The 14,403-nt window shown below is 36.7% G+C and overlaps 1 long non-coding RNA gene across 1 annotated transcript in view; it reads right to left on the reverse strand.

The window, feature by feature from the left end:
• The window catches only part of LOC106148098, a 62,764-nt gene extending 52,529 nt beyond the window's left edge, over nucleotides 1–10,235 (reverse strand). The window contains exon 1 of the long non-coding RNA XR_001233246.1: nucleotides 10,172–10,235. This is a non-coding gene — a long non-coding RNA (uncharacterized LOC106148098). The remainder of the gene's footprint in view (nucleotides 1–10,171) is intronic.
• Between the last annotated feature and the right edge of the window lie 4,168 nt (nucleotides 10,236–14,403).

Raw genomic sequence — 14,403 nt, forward strand, 5'->3', positions numbered from 1 at the left:
TTTGTTGAGATCCTTGTACAGGAAAAGGGTGTTCAGTAAAACATAAGGTAATCTGAATGAAGAATAAACTTTAGTTACTAAAGGTATTCCAGTATTGGTTCATTAATAATAGTAATTGCACCATACTAATATTGAGGTGCTAATAGGGAAAATTGGGTGCATACTAGTGGAACACACTGTACTATTTTTGTAATTTGTTCTTAATCTGAACTCTTCTAAAATTAAAAGTATTGTATGCAATCAGAAAATTAAAAACTAAAAGCTCAAAGCAGAAATAAATGAAATTGGGACCAAAACTTCAGTAGAATGACAAACAAAATTAAGAGCTAGCTTTTGACAAGCCAAACAAAACCCTTAGATATACAAAGAAAAAAAAAAGATTCAAATAAAATCAGAAATGAGAGATAGACACTTAATAGTTGAGTTATTTGGTAATGTTTGAGCACCTTCTAGGCTGTCATAGCTGGCATCAGGTGGGTAGATGCCAGAAATTCTTCAAACATTCTCCAGTGCCCCAGAAAGCTGCCCCCACGGACTCCCAACAAAGAATTATCTGCCTGGTAATGTGAATAATGCCAAGATTGAGAAATACACTGACAGGGTTAGCAACATTTTAATAGACATTGAAAAAGTTATTTCACAACTGACGATGCTTTCCCTTATGGAAAATAGGGTACTAAAGGTAAGAGTGTTCAGGAATGAATCAAATAAATTACAAGCTAAATATTTTTCATATAGTAAGTCTTCAATATCTATAAATATCTTTTTTTAAGTAGAAAGTGACAATATCTGAAATAAAAGAGAACATTTTAGCTGAACTGAAGTTTCGGTCTGAATCACTGGATTGAAAATGTATAACTCTAGTCCTACCCCCACTAGCACACCACCACTGAATGTTTAACTTCCTAAAGCTTTCATTTGAATCACTCATCATCAATCATCCATCACCCCGCAACTCACTGTACATAAAGTAGAGCTAACAATCCTCCTTCCAGTTCACCTATCCTGTTTCTGGCAAGAATACTATGTTTAAAATTAAAAAAAAACTATGATTCTGGAAAATTGTCTTCATGATCCCTCTGTGCCACTAATATACCACGATACAGCACTGTGAGCTCTATTTTTCTTCTTGACCCCAATCTCTGCAGCTATAAAGGGTATTACATAGTATAAGTACTAACATATCCCTTCAGAAATAACATGCTCTTACTCAAATGTGCTGTGGTCATGAAATATCAATGGGATAGTTAATGTTAAAGTTTGCTCACTTCCCCATTTCTCAAGAGCAATACGCTGAAGCAGGAGCTCAGTAGCTTTTCAAGGAAGCCTTTAAGCCTTTTTGCAACAGGTTTTAGCAGGCTCCCTGCCCCTAATCTTTCTCTTCCAATGCACTCTGTATACCACGTGTGTCTTCTAACACATTTTTATGTATTCCTGCTCAAAATTCTTCAGTGGCTCCCTGCTGCATTTCCTGCACACTGAAAGTCTTCCACTTAATATCCAAGGCTCTCTGTAATCAAGCCCAAGTCCTTGTTTCAAGTCCCATCTCCATGATTGTCCTTCAAGCTTACGTAACCATCCCACAAGATATCCAAGCAGTTTTGATTGAGAGTCTATTTGAATACAGTTGGCATGTAAATAACACATCATGGTAAGCAAAAGGCACACACACACACACACACACACATACACACACACACACAGAGCACAAATTTTGCCCTTGCAGTTTGCAGTCAAGAGAGAGAGAACAACACCTATCAAGAAACCACTTAAAAAAGCATGAAATTATAACTGTGTTGAGTGTTACAACTATGCGGCACACAGTGCCATGGGATAATAGTATGACATTTGATTTAATGAACGAGATGTGTGTGGGTGGGAGGGGGAAGCTTTCAGTAGGAAGTTAACTGAGTCTGAAAACTGAGCTTCCTCAGGTAGGAGAAGTAAGAAGCCCACCATGATCATGCACAGCAGGCTTAAAAGCAAGGGTGGGATTCTTTTTAGATATTTACATATCAAAAATGTTAAAATTAAAAGCCCATACATACATGAAGTTTATTTATGCAGAAATTGAATAAGTGCACTTAATAAATTCTTTGACCTTCAGTTGTCCCTGCAACTGTTAGCAGCCCATTTAGAGATGAGCATATGAGAGGTCAAAGATGCTAGCTGGCTTGGCCAAGGGCCAAACCCGGAGTGAAGTTATGGGCTCTGGAACTTTTTCTCCCAAACTGCACCTGCTGCCCCTTCAGTTTGCAAAGATCATTCATCTTTGTGGAGCAAGCAGCCCAAGTATGAATTTCACTGTGAAGCTTTCTCAGTCCTCTGCCACCCACAGTCAGAAATAGTAGAACAAAGCAGATGCTATGCTGTAATACAAAAAATAGCTGTAACATATGACAGCAAAGTGTCACCATACAGAGTTAAGAAAATTGCTAATACAAAGAGGATCTACTTAAAGAATGAATAAAATCCATGGAAAAGGAGTACAAGCAGCTAAACAAATACAAACTAAGATATTAAAATTACTAGTACTCAAAAATGTGCCAGTAATAAGGGAGCTGCTTTTATCGTTAACCTTTCTAATATATAATGAAGGGGAAAAACTATCAAGTTTGCTGCCAAAATTTGGCATTGATTGTTAAAAACATAAAAGAAAAACAAAGATATAATTATGGTTATCGTTATAAATATAGTTATGTATAGTTTTAAGTACTTTGCATCCACTAGTCTAAACATTTTCTATATATTAGCTCAACTGTATGAGGTTTTTGCTATTTTAATTCTTTATGAAAGATAAGAGTCCTGAACCACAGAAAGAGTAACTTACCCAAGGTACAAAAAGAGTAATATAACCATTCTGAAAATTCCTTAGATGCTACACGGTAAGAAAATTTAAAACAATATTTGACCTTATATAAAAACTATATGGAAATATTTTGGGACAAATGTATTTACAGCAACATTACAATTCAGGCTATTTCTGATATTTTATTGTTATAAATATAAACGGCAAAACCAAAGGGCAAAATCTTGCAAACAACAGTAGATAAATTATTAAATACTTATAGTCTATCAGTATAACAAAATATCATTCAGTCTTCAAGTCATATGAACAGAAAAATTTTGACTAATATAAAAAAGTTTCAGAATAATATTGAAAATGTTTAAGAATAAAAACAACACCAAATCGTATACAATATATAGTTCCAACTTTACATTTTTTAAAGTATGGTATAAATACATGTGTCTCAAAAGATAACCAGTGAGTCCTCATCTCAGTGAAAAAATACGTTGCCCATAAATAAAAAGATGGAAAATTCTTTTTGGAGGAGCAATTAAAATTTTTGTTTAAGAATATAGGGAGAATCCAGTTTTAAAATAAAAGCACTGATCTAGCATACATGTATGACATTGCCATCTTCATGAAATAATGCAACGTTCACAAACTGAAAAAGCCTCCACTTTTTGGCATTACTCCTAAGCATCATTAAAAGGGATCACAGCCCGGATGATTCCTCAGTACTATATGAACAAAACTAATCCAAATCTGAGCCACTTGGGCAGGATCTTGATCTTCATGTCTAACCAGTCTCCTTGACCACTATGGCTAGGTCCAACTGACCCTCTGAACTCAAGAAGCCAGACATTAGCTGTCCTACTGGCTCACTGAAATGTAAGAGTTCAGTAAAAACAGCCTTCCCTTCTGGTCCACCCAAAAGAAAACTGTAGCCATCTCCAAATGTTTCAAAGTCTTCCTGCCTCCCCTGTGTCTGTTTAATCTCTGAGATTCCAAAGACACGTACTGTCAACTTTATTTCCATTCCTTTATTCAGGGCCTGCATTTAATTCCCATTCTTCAAAATGATCCTCTTTTGAGATTACAGACTGGATTGTATTAACACACTACTAATGGGGCTGGCCTAGCTTATACTCTAGGCCAGGAGATCTAGAACAAACAGTCCCAACCTCAGAGAAGCTGGAGAAATGAATATTACATTTCTGCTTTCGTATGCCCTCCCTTAAGGCCAATTACTATGTCTATGTATTTTTTCATCTGAAAAATTAGCTTGATAACAATACAGACTCACTAGGAATATTCCATTAAAAAGTTTTAGCACATAGGTATGAAGACCGTAAGTGGTAGCCATTGTTATACTGATGAAGTCAGGATGAAGGCCAAGCCATGCTAGCTAATTCCTAGTTGGTCAGCAGGTACAGAAATTTAACCAGGCTATAAACTCCAGGCTGTTTTGACCTAAAATTAATTTTCTTTTTATTATTAATGCAGTGAGTGCCACATGGTTGGCACTGAACAAACAAATGTGTAAATGGGTCTTGCAATGACCTTATTGGTGCCTGGATTATGGGCCACTCTGGTGAGCAGTAATTCCTTGTGTACATGGGAAAAAAGCCTTCAATTTCTGGGAGGGGGCTCCAGGTTTCCAAGCCACCTCCTGAGCCAGTAAATGGGTACAATATTTTGGCAATTTACCTGCCCTGTTAAGAGAGGCAGGATTAAATGAATTGCTGTGATCCAAAGAGCCACTCCCTGTAACAATCATTCAAGAGGTTCTGCAGCTTCTCTCTATGGAATGAGCCTCATTAAACTCCATGAAGTCACAGGCAGGGATTCAAGCAATCAAAACCTCTGGCTTGGACACCAGAGTACAAGGCAGGGATTATATATGGGTGGAGAAGGCCATCTGCAGAAGGCCTCTGAGGCCACCTCCTCCTTCCCTAGTTCTCATCTCTTCCCATCTGCCTCACAGAATAAGATAAGAAATTCAGCTCAGACTGATCCCACTGTCCACAGATGGACACTCTTGGAGACCAGTTCTTACTCTTTCATTCTTAGAAGCAATCATGTCCTTAGCATCTCTACTTGCCCAATCTGTCATATTGTTTGTTTGTGCTGTGGAAACAGATTTTTATGGCTGGTATTACCCTTGAGAAGCAATCTTACCCGCTGGTTTTTGTTTCCTGGTCTCTTAAACTGTGTATATAAGAATAACCTAGGTAGTGCGTTAAACGCTCAAGTTCCTAGGCCCCCAAGCCCAGATATTCCAGTTCCATAGTCCTTAGATGGGCCTCAAATTCCTCCTTTATCTCTCTTTGTTTTTTTCCCCCTCTCTTCTTCCTTCTTTCTTTCCTCCTTGCTTTCTTTCTTTTCCTTTCCTCCCTCTCTTTTTCCCTCTCTTCTTCCCTCCCTTTTTTTCTCTCCTTCTCTCCTCTCTCTCTCTTTCTTTCTTCCTCTCTTTCTTTCATTCTTCTGATACTCAGAAGTCACAAATTCTTCAAATCTCTAGTCTAAAGTTTGAATCGTCCTCATGATATTTACCGCAAATGATCATTAAATCTATGTCCATGGACTATTAGTGATCATAAATTTGAGTTCGGGTTCTAGAATGAAATCATATAGCAGATAGCTATCTAATTCATTTTTATGTTAATATTTTGTTCTAGTTATAATCCCCTTGCTACCTTGAGAAACTAATTTGATCACTTGTTCACATCCCAATCTTCAGTTTTCATAAATCTCTGAATGAAGTTTAAAGTGTTACTTATGATTCAACCTTTTCCAAATTATGTTTCAGAGGACAGGGCTCTTAGGATGAACCCCACAGGAAGGGTGGTCTGCTGTCAAATGAGTGTACTGCATGTCAAAAACAGAGGCTTCATTTGGTGCTCCAAGGAGACACTGTAGAAACCACAGTGAGGGTCAGCGTAAGGGTCATGCTCATACTGATCCTGAAATAGATTTTCACGTTTGAGGGAAGAATTAAATTATCCTCACTGGCTCCTTCAATAGAATGTAGTGATTCTTCCTTTTTCATAAGGCAGGGTCCCATTTAAATCCTTTCGAATAGAAGGGAAAGTGAGAATTCCATAATTAATCTATTCTCAGTCATCACAGGTCAGCCCCGGGTCACACCCATCAGGAGGGTTTGCAGGTGAGTCACCATCTTGAGAGAAGGGCTAGGCCTGTCTACTCCCAACATAATTCACTTTGTTCTCATCAGTAGCAATGGAAGATTTCACCCTTCACTTAATAAAGGCTCAGCAGATTTTAGATGAGAGAGAGTCAGAAGTCAAAGAAGTCCACACCTATCCTTTCCAGACACTTGGGTATCATACTTGATTTTCTTTCATACATTGTGTCAACATTTAGTAGCTGTAGGTAAATTGCTTAAAGATTTTCACATGGTATCCGACCCTGTTACATCAACTGTTTCTATTCTCCCATAAATCACTCCAGTCCTACTAAAACACCTCACATATTTCACATAGTTGAGATCACAGTGCACATATAATTTTGTATTTTGTGTTTCTCAGGTGATGCATATCTTTCATAATCTTATGATCTTCACTAATACTGTATATTATAATGTTTATGCAGAGTATTAACCCTCAGTTCCTTAATATTTTCCCAACTTTGTAATTTTAGGTGACATCAAATGTTGATTATGACATAGTGTGAAAAATCAAACTTTTGGGGCAATCTCAAGGCAGCTGAGAGTAGAATAGTTATAAGTAACCAAGAAGAGCATGGCCAGCAGGTGCAAGGTTTCAGTCAGGTGGCAAAGTAAGTTTTGGTATCATATGGCACAACAGGGTAAGCCTAGTTAATCATAATGCCCAGTACGTCTCAAAGTAAAAGATTTTTAATGTACTCACAATAAAAAAACAATAAACTGAAGGCAAGGGACATCCTAAATATCCTGATTTTGTCATCGCCCAATGTATACATGAATCAAAGCACCTCACTGCACTTCATAAAATGTAGAAGGATTATATGTCAACCTACAATAGAATAGCACTAATTTAAAAAGAAAATAAAACATTTTATACAGAAATATTTTGTTTCCTTTAACCATATTGTTAGTGTGGACTTTTATGAATGATATTTTTGATTCAAAAGATATATTTTTACATGTTAAGGCAAAGTAATCTTTTCTAATGCTACATGTTTATAACAATACCAATAGGTATTAAATGAGAATCAGATGGACAGGTATGGTGGTGCACACTTGTAATCCCAGCCCTTGGGAGCTTGAGGCAGGAGGACTGCTGTGGGTTCAAGGTAAGCCTGAACTATACAATGAGAAATTTTCTGAGAAAACAAATGAAAACAAAAACAAAACAAAACACAAAGACTGGAGAAGATCATATTTAAATAATAAATTCCCAATATTAATCTCAGAAAAAAGAAGAAATTAAAAAAACAGCAAGAAAGTTTCAGAGATGCATTTTGGAACAACTGAAGTATAATTAAAATATACACAACATGAATTAAATCTACAAAGGAAAATGTGTTATCCATTTAAGCACTATCTGAAGCATTTTTGTTTTTGTTTCTTTTTTTTTTTTTTTTTTCTATTTTGAGGCAGAATTTCACTATAGAGTCCAGACTGGACTTGAACTCCCTTTGTAGCTCAGGCTGTCCTCATATTCACAGCAATCCTCCTGTCTCAGCCTTCTGAGTACTGGGATTACAGGCATGGACCATCATACCCAGCCAAATACAGCATTTTATATTAATACAACCAATAAATCTATTAAAGATAAAACATTTAAATTTCTGACAAAAGCAGATCATTGGGAAATAGTTAAAATTATTGAAAGTCAAATCTTTCATATTAGAATTTGGAGAATCTGATGAAAGAATTGCTTACAGCAAAAATATGAAAATATTATGCTAAAAGAAAATAAATTGAAGAAAATCAATATATAAAAGCTATTATATCTAAGTTAGAATTTATACAGCCACTTAAATTAACCAAATCAAGTCATTAAATATGACAAATGATATTGATCAAGTCAAGGAATCCAATCAAGAATAAATGCAGTAACATAATCATTATATAATTGTAAGGAGGATACACTCATTAAACATTCATTTGAAAGAGCGTGAGTGCTTGAAAAAGTGTCATCAGTGTGAGTGACTTTCTATCAAGCAATCCAAAATACATTTCAAAATGAAAATAGAATACCCCAAAAGCTGTCATCCCAGCTACTGGGGAGGTTGAGGCAGGACTGCAAATTTGAGTCCTGCCTAAGCCACTTAACAAGACCCTGTCTCAAAAAAAAGATAAAAATAGGCTGAGAATGGTCCTGGGTTCAAGTCCTAATATCACAAAAATGGCAACAACCACAATAATAATAAAATAAATTAAGGTGATTTTTTATTTGTTTAAATGTACTGTAGAAATAATAGCCATATTTAGGAACCTTCCCAGAATGAGAGTATGTCTTTGTGTGTGAAATATCCTGAAAGGTTTATTCTTTTCTGAAAATTTTTACTCATTATATGTTCTTTCTTTAAGCTACAGGACAATTTTAATTATATCCTCAAATGTGCATATCTGCAAACATACACACACAGACACACACACACACACACACACACCATGGCACTGATGGAAAAAGCAGGAACACTCCAAGCTTCTCAGTGTGTTAAAGATCTTGGCATCACAATGACAATGTTAGGGTGTTCTCCATCCATAAAGTGTATTTTGGTATTGGTCATATAGGTTTCCATAAATTCAAATAATCTCTATGCAGTCTAAAATTGAAAGTTCTGTGTATATTTTCTTGGTGTGTGAAAGCCATCATGGATACTTGGCTTGAGTACACATCAGGTAAGAGTTTTATTTTTTGTGTTGAGATTTTTCTAAAGTATCCCTACCAGGAAGTCCCATAATGAGCATAAATTTGCCCATTGTGGTGGCACACACTTGTAATCCCAGCACTCAGGAGGCTGAGGCGGGAGTGTTGATGCAAGTCTGAGACCAGCGTGAACTGCATAGCAAGACCCTATCTCAAAAAATAAAAATAAAAAATACAAAGAGGGTTGGGGATGTCTCTTAGTGAAAAGATCCTTGGTTCACTTTCCAGTAGCAAGAAAGAAAAAGGGGAGGAAGCAAGGGAGGGATAAAGAAAGAGGATGGAGAGAGAACAGAAGGAAGGAAGGAAGGAAGGAAGGAAGGAAGGAAGGAAGGAAGGAAGGAAGGAAGGAAGAGGACATAAACAAACTTCGGTTTAAGGCAGACCCAGTTGCAAAATTTGTCTATGTTAAACACTCATCTGTAAAATAAGGCCCAAAACAACTTGCTTGTATGTTTTGCCTTGACGCCTAAGAAAAGTCAAGACTACCCTCAGGACTTTGGTTAAGTCAGGTTTTCTTTAAATACTGTTTTTACTAATGAATTAGTTATTTTTCTTTTTCATAACTTTTAAAAATAGCAGTAATCCCTGGTACTGAAATCTAGCTGTAGGTTTCCACATGTTTGTGTATTCTCTCTGTTGTCTCTCTGTGTCTTTGTCTCTGTCTCTGTCTCTCTCTCTCTCTCACACTCACACACACATACACACACCTCAAATCATTCCTTACCATTTAAAGACTAACTCACCCGTTCTTCCTTAATAACTGATGAGGAAAACAAATATTAATAAAACTTCCAAGGACAAGACTTGCAAAATGGGTTCTGAATTAACTGAGTACGAATCTTGGAGAATTTACTAATTCTATGAGCACTTTTTTGTATCATATGTAAAGTACAAAACATAATAGTAGCTACTCATAAAAATGTTAAGTGTCACATGAATTAACATTTCTAAGAACTTAGAGCAGAAGGTGACACATAGTTAATATTCAATAATTGTTAGCTATTATTAGTGCATGAATTGTCATTGAATGTATACTGACTAAAAATGTCTTTAGCCTGGTATAATCCACATACCAGGATGTGACCATAAAGTTCGGTCACACTTCCTTCTAACCAAACTGTGATGCAACTAATGATCATGTGGTCAAAATCCCACCCAGGTGTGGTGGCTGCACACATACCTATAATCTCACCACTCTGGGAGGCTAAAGAAGAAGGATAGCAAATTCTAGCCCAGTCTTGGCAATTTAATGACTTAGTAAGACTGTCTCAAAATTTAAAAAAAAAAAAACCTTAAAAAAGAAGGGGGGGAATGCCTGGGGGGAAAAGCCAAGGGTGAAACCCCAAGAACAAAAAAAAAAAAAATCAAACATCTTCTATACACTCTCAGATATTAATGAGATTTCCCCACTGCTGCTTTTTAGATATGTGGGAAATAGAAATTTTAATTTTTTGACCATCAACTCTTCATCACGCCACCACCATCCCAAAGTCTTCCTTACCAGTGAGCTTGGAAACCATCGCTTGGCTGGATCCAGTGATTGTCCAAAATCACCACAATTTTACTCACTCAGCAGCACGCGGAAAAGATGATTACTCTATTTTCCCACTGCTGCTCAAAATATACCTGCATGAATGCTCTTCCTTTTGGCCTAAGTTACTGAAAATTTGTGCATAATAAAAGGAAGGTTACCGGAAAATAACTTTAAAAGATCCTTAACTCCTTTTAAATTACTCCTCTTCATTTAAAAGAAAGCTAAAATGTCACCTCCTTAGAGAGAACTTTTCAGAACATCGTCCCCTGGTGGCTTCCTCCTCCTCACTCTTAGCGTCACTGCCTTTATCATTCTTGGCCTCTTCTTCTTCCTTGTTCCAGAGCATAACCTAAAGTTATCATTCATATATATGATATATATGAGATAATGCAAACAAATTTCATATATGCATATACAAAACTCCATTACTGGTTTTCTTGTTTTATAAAGGGAATTCTTGTCCATTCCTGAGTCTTTAGAATGTAGACTAGGGTCTGCCTCATTGCAGCGAATCAATGCACTAATGAATGAAGCACAGAACCAAATTTTCCTTAGGGAGCAGCTGATTTTCAGTCATCTTTCAGCTCGCAATTTGCATATGGCTTCTTTGAGCAATGTCTTCCCGGATCCTGTCGACAAGATAAGCTCTTCCTGTGAAATGATGTCTCACTACTCTATTCATGTGAAGGCCTTCACTTAATTATTTGTCCTCTCTGCTTGACTGTCAAGGCAAAAATTATGCCTGCTCTATCTCACATGGTATCCCTAACTCTAGAACAGTGCATGAGGTGCATCTGATGTTTGATAAACTTACCCATTAAAATGATATTCAAATTGATAAAATAACATCAGATTAGAAGATAACTTTCTTCAGAGACAACACAAAAGTGAAATTTGAAGAAATCACTCTAAAACAACACTGACGTGACGAAGAGAACATGCTTTATTTTTTCTTGATACTTTACATCTCCAATTCATGAGTCATTGTGTTCAAATCATCACTAAATATAACAAATTCTTTCACTGCCATTGTAAGTACCTTTCAGAATAGCACTCAGTAAGAAATGCTTCACTTAACCCATAAGGTACTAATGCCTTCCATTAGTAAATCTAATGACTAAGAAAATAGTTTCCACATGTGTACTTTCACATTATTCTATAAGGCAGGAAAAAAATGTAATAGTCTTCTATTGTTACATCTGGTGTCATTGGGAGAAAACTGCATTCATACTGACTTGTCCAACACAGTCAGCCTTTAGGAATGTGAAGACGACAGCACATTCTATACAGATGTCCACAGCCAAAGTGGGAAGAATGGCCACTCAACTGTTTTGGTGCTTAGACATGAAACTCAGTTTCCATATATGTCCCCATGACAGCACAGAACACCATTTACTTCTTTTACAAAGGTACCACTTTATCAAGGGACATAAAAACCTGAGCAAGCCCCAAAACAAAACATGGTCTTAAATGGGCAGTAATAAGAACATTGATGTCACTTCCTCAGACAATAATCTATGAATTCAATAAAATTCTACACAAAATTCATATAGAACTTTCCACAGAATTTTACAAATTGATTTCAATAATCATGTTGTAGTATTATGTCTAAGACTACCTCAACTGATCCTGGTTTTTCTTAATTAATGTTTGATTTTACACATTTATTAGAATAATGTGATAATAAAACCCATGTATATAATGTCTAGTATTCAACTGATAAAGAAAATTTTTGTGCACAATGGGATGGTACGCAACCACTAAGGAGAATTATATCCTGCTGTTTGCTCCAAAAGTGATGGAGCGAGAGGACATTGTGTTACCTGAAATAAGACACAGGAAGACAGCTTCTGCATGTTCTCTCTCATATGGAGAAGTTAAAAGATAAGAAAGCTCACCTGAATGTAGAGCAGTGATAACTAGAGGTAGGGAGGTGGGAAAAGGGTGAATAAAGGAAGGCTGGTCTTGACCAGTGCACATTACATGCATGTATGAAAAGATCATATTGAACCTTATTATGATGTATAATTAATAAAAGCAAATAAGAAAGTCTAGGTGATTGTGGACTAGTGATTACGAGAGGCTAGGAGGAGGGAGGGCAGAGACGATCAAAGGAGGCAGGATAGTAGAAAGTCTATCACCATTAGACAGGGCACACTTCTATGTTCCCCAGAACAGAGGGTGGCTATGGTTTGCAGGATCCTATTTTACATTTCTTAAGTAAGAGGAGAGGATCTTGAAGGCTCTAAATACAGGAATAGCAAATAGATGGAAGCTTTATCCTCATTTGACCAGTGTATGTTATATAAATGATTGAAACATCACACCATAGTTAATAATGGGTGTGATCATTATTTATTAATAAAAAATGTTTAAAAGACTAAAAAAATAGCAATGGTAACTACCATTTAATTAAACAAAAGTTTCTAAGTAATTCAGTATAATTGTAACTGTGACAAATTTGCTCAGCCCTAACAGACTGTCTCTGGATTGAAAAAAATCACTTATAGCTGGATGTAGTGGTGCAACTCTGTAATCCCAGCACATGGAAAGACAAGGCAGGGGGATCTCTGTGAGTTTGAGGCCAGCCTCAGCTACTTAGGGAGTTCAGTGTCAGTATGAACTACATAATAAGACCCTGAAAATTAAAAAATATATAATTACAGCGCTCCACTTTCCTCATTAATAAAATGCATGTGAATGTAAAGCATCATTTTAAGGTTTCAGGGTGGTAGTGACCATGACCGTAACAACAATTATAGCTTCCACTCATAATTTACTATGTGCTCAGTCTTGTGATAAATATTTTATCCACACAGTCTGATTTAAACCTCACAAAAACTTTTCAATATTGGTGAATTTTCAAAATAAAGAACGAAGGTACAAGAAATTGAACTACTTCCCAGGGAGGACTGCATGAGCTCTGCAGTGTATTTGCCCTGTATGAACGGGACACTGCAGTAAGGAGCGCTGGAACGAGGATTTAATTCAAGCTGGAAACATAATGCTCTATCATGTGTAAGGGCTATCGTGGACAGTACAGATGCAAAAATACTGGTGAGTGCTTTCATAAGCAATTATAAATATGAAATCATTTCATTTTTAATTTCTTGTGTAGGATACGGTATGCAAAGTAAATGTCATTAAGCTTACCAGAAACATCAATTCAGAAGGAAGACTATTTAATCAGGAATGGAAGAAACACTAGTTTGACACAAACAGGGGAGTAGTGTGCAGAGCATTAGCTGGGTTTGATGAGCACAGAAGCACCCCAGCCTTCCTTGTTAACACAGTCTCTGCCTCTTTCTAAAGAGGTAGAATATGTTCTCTTGGTATAGAGAAAAACATATAGAAGCACCAATATGCCTGTGCTTTCTGTAAAGAGAGAGAAATACAGTTTCCAATTACACCTTTACATTATATCTATTTTAAGATCCTCTCTCTTGTTTCTTCACCTGAGCATACCTGTCGTAGCCCATTTCATGAAATTGGTGTTTTGCTTAAAGCACACATTGCTATACACTTTAAATCTTCTCTTTTGGTGACCTTAAACATAATTTAGAATCAACTTAGTAAAAACAGCCTCATATGCTTATCTAAGGCTTACAGGGTACCGGTCCCTGTGCTAGAGTTATATTGTCTACCTAATCTAATCCTCTCAGTCACTGTAAGAGCAGCATTATGATTTTTCAGTGTTGTAGATGTTGAAACTAAGGCATAAAGACGTTGTGTAATTTGCCGTAGACCACACAAGGAGGCCTCAGCTGCAGCACTCTTAAATCACCGATCCCCCCATGAAAGTCAGTGCAAAATCGTTCTCAACAGCTGATCCCTCTAAATGAAAGTCTTGGAAAGTGCACTACACCTAACTCAAGCCTCTGAGTTCATTCCACATTACTGCCTCTAAAATTTCATTTTTATGAACAATGCAACGTTTCTCTAAGTCACATTCTAGCTCGGGGCCCCTTTTCTCATGAAACTCTAAGTACTCTTCTTGACTTTTCTCCTTTGATTTCTATCACACGCTGCCTGACACTATCATTATTTGGGGTCATTATTCGAGCTTTCTGTTTGCCCCAGTTTTAAAAGCTGTCATTATTCAAAGCAACCATTTAATGATGATTTAGGGAACAAGCTGGATGTGGTGGCAAAAGCCTATAATCCAAGTACTCAAGAGGCTGTGGCAGGAGTAAGGTAGG

Source organism: Chinchilla lanigera, unplaced genomic scaffold (assembly GCF_000276665.1).
Source record: "Chinchilla lanigera isolate Chin_1 unplaced genomic scaffold, ChiLan1.0 scaffold00014, whole genome shotgun sequence".
Lineage (NCBI taxonomy): Eukaryota > Metazoa > Chordata > Mammalia > Rodentia > Chinchillidae > Chinchilla > Chinchilla lanigera.